General features: G+C 48.6%; 1 pseudogene; it reads left to right on the plus strand.

Annotated features, from left to right (window-relative positions):
• The window catches only part of LOC139029506 (uncharacterized), a 45821-nt pseudogene that overhangs the window by 22419 nt on the left and 17402 nt on the right, over nucleotides 1-6000 (plus strand).

A 6000-nucleotide genomic window follows, 5' to 3' on the forward strand; every position in this document is an offset into this window, starting at 1 on the left:
GGCTCGCTGACGGCTCTGGACGGTCATGGCTCGCTGACGGCTCTGGACGGTCATGGCTCGCTGACGGCTCTGGACGGTCATGGCTCGCTGACGGCTCTGGACGGTCATGGCTCGCTGACGGCTCTGGACGGTCATGGCTCGCTGACGGCTCTGGACGGTCATGGCTGCTGACGGCTCTGGACGGTCATGGCTCGCTGACGGCTCTGGACGGTCATCGGCTTGGCTGAAGGCTCTGGCTGATCCGGTCTGGCGGAAGGCTCTGGCTGATCCGGTCTGGCGAAGGCTCTGGCTGATCCGGTCCTGGCGAAGCTCTGGCTGATCCGGTCTGGCGGAAGGCTCTGGCTGATCCGGTCTGGCGGAAGGCTCTAGCGGCTCCTGTCTGGCGGACGGCTTTAGCGGCTCCTGTCTGGCGCGGCTCTGTAGGCTCATGGCAGACGGGCGGCTTTGCAGGCTCATGGCAGACGGGCGGCTTTGCAGGCTCATGGGCAGACGGGCCAGTTCAGGCGCCGCTGGGCAGACGGCAGGCTCTGGCCGGCTGAGACGCACTGTAGGCCTGGTGGTGGTACGGAACTGGAGGTACCGGGCTAAGGACATGCACCTTCAGGCTAGTGGCGGGAACAACAACAGGGCACACTGGACTCTCGTGGCACACTCTAGGCCTGGTGCGTGGTACCGGAACTAGAGGTACGGGCTGAGGGCACGCACCTCAGGGCGAGTGCGGGGAGAAGGAACAGTGCGTACAGGGCTCTGGAGACGCACAGGAGGCTTGGTGCGTGGTGCCGGAACTGGAGGCACTGGGCTGGAGACACGCACCATAGGGAGAGTGCGTGGAGGAGGAACAGGGCTCTGGAGATGCACTGGAAGCCTGGTGCGTGGTGTAGGCACTGGTGGTACTGAGCTGGGGTGGGAAGGTGGCGCCGGATATCCGGACCGTGAAGGAGGACACGTGCTCTTGAGCACCGAGCCTCCCCAACCTTACCAGGTTGAATGGTCCCCGTAGCCTGCCAGTGCGGCGAGGTGGAATAGCCCGCACTGGGCTATGCAGGCGAACCGGGGACACCACCTGCAAGGCTGGTGCCATGTACACCGGCCCGAGGAGACGTACTGGAGACCAGATACGTTGGCCGGCTTCATGGCATCCGGCTCGATGCCCAACCTAGCCCTCCAAGTGCGGCAAGGTGGAATAGCCGCACTGGGCTAAGCACGCGTACTGGGGACACCGTGCGCTTTACCGCATAACACGGTGTCTGACCAGTCGACGCCCTCTTACTCCACGGCAAGCCCGGGGAGTTGGCTCAGGTATCCACCCGGCTTCGCCACACTCCCCTTTACCCCCCCCCAAGAAATTTTTGGGTGAGCCTCTCGGGCTTCCAGCCTCTCTTACGTGCTGCCTCCTCATACCACCGCTGTTGGGCTCTCGCTGCCTCCATTTCCTCACGAGCGGGCGATATTCCCAATGTGCGCCCAGTGTCCTTTTCCTTCGCAAGAATCTGTTCCCAAGTCCACGAGTCCTGATTGCTCTGTTGAGCTCTCCCCCGCCGCTTGGTCCTCGGTTGGTGGGTGATTCTGTAACGGGTGTCGTCTTCCTCTTCCTCGGACGAGGAGAGGAGAGAAGGATCGGTAGACCAATGCGCAGCGAGGTGTGATGACATAATGATTTATTGAAAAAAGACAGACGAACACTGACACGAACTATACTTTAGAAATACAAAATAACAAACGGACAACGTAGACGAAACCTGAACATGGAACTTACATAAAAGACACGAAGAACTCACGAGCAGGAAACAGACTACATCAAACGAAATAACACCGAAACAATCCCGTGTGGTGCACAGACACAAACACAGGAGACAATCACCCKCAAACAAACAGTGTGAACAGCCAGCCTATATATGGTTCCCAATCAGAGYAAAACGTAAACCACCTGTCTCTGATTGAGAACCATATAAGGCTGATTAACAGTGATCTAAACACAAAACATACAATGCCCACCCCAACTCACGCCCTGACCAACTAAACATATACAAAAATAACATAAAATAGGTCAGGAACGTGACAGTCCTAGAGCAAAACGGAGCCACCGTAGTGTTCGTGTGAGTCTCAGCTGTCCACAGAGGGGTCCTATTAGTGTTCTATGGCTATAGATGTTTTTCAGAGGTGGTGGTGGTCTGACAAACACCGCTCTTCCACCTTCCACCGCAGATGCGGAGCGGAGATATCGTCGGATGCGGTGGACGTATCTAGCTTAAACAGACAGAATTTGCTTGGGATTTTTTTATTATGTTCATGAGATTTCCATGGGGGCGGAATACTGTCTTACTCATCTATTACAAGCATTTCGCTACACTCGCATTAACATTAACATATGCTAACCATGTGTATGTGACCAATAACATTTGATTTGATTTGATTTGCTTCCGTATGTGCTTGTTGCAATAAGCATAATAAAAAATTCAAAAATAAGATAGCATTATTTTCTGGCGGTAAACATTGATAATGCGTTTTTTCCAGGTGGTAGACATGGACTCCAAATAGAGGGCCCTGGGCCCCAAGCTGAGCTGTGGTTCCAAAGACCATAGTGAAGCTCGTGGCTCACTGTCAAGACAGAGGAGTATGAGGTACAGTACCACTCTAAATGGTCAAAATGGTTTCTTATGAATGTAGTGCATTTGAATTAGATTTAAGCAACACCCAAACCTCAGACCAAGACATTTTCATGCACATTAATAATTTGATATTAAACGGATTATGGCAGTAGGCTGATTATGCATTAGTCATGTAAACACCTTACTCTGCTTATCTTAATCGGGGTAAGGTGAAAATCGAAGTAAGCATACGCCGATTAAAACACCTGTTTTTTTTAGCAATCTTTCGAATTTTTAGGACATGTAAACACCTTAAACGGTGTTCCAGCGGTGTATTTGATCTGGGCATATGCTAGCACCAGCCGAGAGCCTCCCTCTTAATAAAAAGGGAAGTGAGTTCGGAACAACTAAGTGTAGCGTAGTAAAGGTAGGCCTCACATACAAACTTTATATGTCCCGAAATCAGAATCAAAATGACTTCCCAAAAATAGTATGTTCGCTGTGGTGGAACGTTTATTTTGATTGGCAATTTTTTGGGCATTTATCAGAGTGCCATCAGGTAACCGGATGTCAGATGTGTCCATGTAAAAAGGATTATTAGGGGAATTGTTCTTCTTCCAAAGCATGTAAACCTTTTAATCGAACTGACTATGCACAGTAATCGCATTATTGTGTGCATGTAACCGTACTCATTGGTTTGTCACCCTACAGAAACTCAAAGACAGGTGGTTAGCTTTCTCCGGGCTTTGCTCTCAACAAGGTTGGTAAAACCAGAGAAATCAGCATACATTTTTCATACACAGTTTTTTCACTACACTCATGTTACAGACGCACAACATTGACACATGTGTGTGTGTGTTCCAGGACTCTGAGGTAGCCAGTTGTGGCTACAAGACTTCAGAGTTCCCAGAGGCAGCACACACACTCCTTCACCTCCCCAAGCAAGTGAGACAACACTCTCAACCACCCAGCGACATTATAGTGTTGACGTTCTGCTTCATTCCAAGTCTCGATAGATATGAATTTAGCCAAAAGAACATGTCAAATATTTTGCCCATCGAGTCTTGCTATGCTGTTTTGTCTTCATATTTTTAGCCAATCATGTGTTTGATATGCTGGTTTGTCTCCCTGATAGGCCAGGCCGGTCAGAAAGTTTCCTGAAAGTGAGGAGGAGGAACAGGGGAAAGAGAAGGAGAAAGAAGGCTCCTTGGCCTAACATCCCTCGGAGTCCTACCAGGTAGAAGCTGCACCTGTCCAATCTACCCCACATCTCTGACTACCTCTGAGGAAGTACAGTTCCCGCTCAGCCCAGTCAAAACTGTTCGCTGCTCTGGCACCCCAATGGTGGAACAAACTCCCTCACGACGCCAGGTCAGCGGAGTCTATCACCACCTTCCGGAGACACCTGAAACCCCACCTCTTTAAGGAATACCTAGGATAGGATAAAGTAATCCTTCTAACCCCCCCCTCCCCCTTAAAAGAGTTAGATGCACTATTGTAAAGTGGCTGTTCCACTGGATATCATAAGGTGAATGCACCAATTTGTAAGTCGCTCTGGATAAGAGCGTCTGCTAAATGACTTAAATGTAAATGTAAATGTACCTTGGTTCTTTCTCCTTTCAAGTTTAAAAACAAGTCAATAAGCAAATAAAGTCATATAATATAATGAAAAAGGAAAAATGTAAAAACATAACTAAAAATGATTGTCACATACACCTGGTAGGTGCCGTGAAATGTGTTGTTTTACATGGTCAGCCATAGTATTACGGTGCCCTTGGAGCAAATTAGGGTTAAGAGCCTTGCTCAAGGGCACATCGGCAGATGTTTCATCTTGTCGGCTCGGGTATTTGAACCGCTGACCTTTCAGTTACTGGCCCAACACGCTAACCACTAGGCAACCTGGCGCGGTATAGCTGAAGTAAGATAGCTGATGTCAGTCCTGTAATACACGCGGCAGTATCGAGCACCGTGCCAACTTTTGGGGTTTCGGGAACTCGATTCAATACGGTATTTAAAGTGTTCTGTGTGAAACTATTCAGAAATACTCACCGAGGACTGTCTCTGTGCTGAAACACAACACCACAGAGCAGTTGACTCAGATAAATCAGAAATTCGTCCCGATCCTTCGAGACAGCCGCATTCGCCAAATTCTACCCCTCTCCAGTTGCCTGCTCCAATGTAATTTAATGAAGCGTGTCATTTAAATTAAACGATAAGGAATTCTGAACAGTAAACCAACACTCAATGTCCTTTTGCCGACTTGCTTTGTTCACATATGCCCCCGGCCACTCTTTCCCATCTCTTCTCTTCTCTGCCTCGTTAAAATAAAGTATGTTTGTTTACACCATAGTCTCCCATTGTGTGTGAAACTGTGAACACTCTTCCCTGGTCTTACACTGGCTGGGGACATCCATTATGACATCCATTATATATGCCTGAGTTTAAATAGTATTTGATTGAGGCTTCCAGCTCGCGCACTTGAACTCATCCTGACATACCTGGTGAATGGGCCAGGTGCTCCGCGGGGTGTACCGCTCTGCCCTGACAGGGGGCAGCCTCCGGTCAGACCAGGGGAAAACCGTAGCAGGGATCCCAGGCTTCATGCTGAAAATCTATGACAAAAACAAACAGCCTGGTCTCAAGCCTGGCAGGTAGGAAGGAACACACGTACACCCGCAAAGAGAGAGGTTCAATAAGATCTCAATGACGTCACCTGAATTGAAATATAAAGATACATTTATAAAAATGGTGAATCATCCAGTCAGTTAAATGTATGCAAAATAAACTATTCTTGACTGCATGATTTACTATGCATTTAGTATACTGTTCATGAAAATAAAGGTAACATTTCTCAAATAAATATTAAACATTTATTTGACTAGGACCAGGTTAGCTAGGTTTTATGCAAATGAAGGTTTATGTGATTAATGTTTGTATGTTCCAACCGGCCTCCTTCTCTCCTATGACCTGCCTGTCCAGACTGACAACCAATCAACTGCTTCCTCCTCAGCAAGGGGTGGAGCTACCAGCAGATGTTAGTCCATGGTTTCCCAAACTCGGTCCTGGGGCCCCCCCTTGTTGCACGTTTAGTTTTTTAGCCCTGGCGCTACACATCTGATTCAAATAACCAACTCATCATCAAGCTCTAAGTATTTGAATCACCTGTGTAGTGCTAGGGCAAAAAATGTGCCTTGGGGTCCCCAGGACCGAGTTTGGGGAACGCTGTGTTAGCCACTCTCTTTCACGAGGTGAGCTTTCCTCTGTCCCTCTCTCTCTCTGTGTAGACACCTTTCTATTTCTCCCCATCCAGCTCATATTTCTTCTCTCCTTCGATCATGTTCTCTCTGTCTACTCACATTCAATCTTTCTTCTTTTTCTGCTGCCCTTACTTTTTCAGTTTCTCTTTGTCTCC

The sequence above is a fragment of the Salvelinus sp. IW2-2015 genome, linkage group LG3 (assembly GCF_002910315.2).
Source record: "Salvelinus sp. IW2-2015 linkage group LG3, ASM291031v2, whole genome shotgun sequence".
NCBI classification, from domain to species: domain Eukaryota; kingdom Metazoa; phylum Chordata; class Actinopteri; order Salmoniformes; family Salmonidae; genus Salvelinus; species Salvelinus sp. IW2-2015.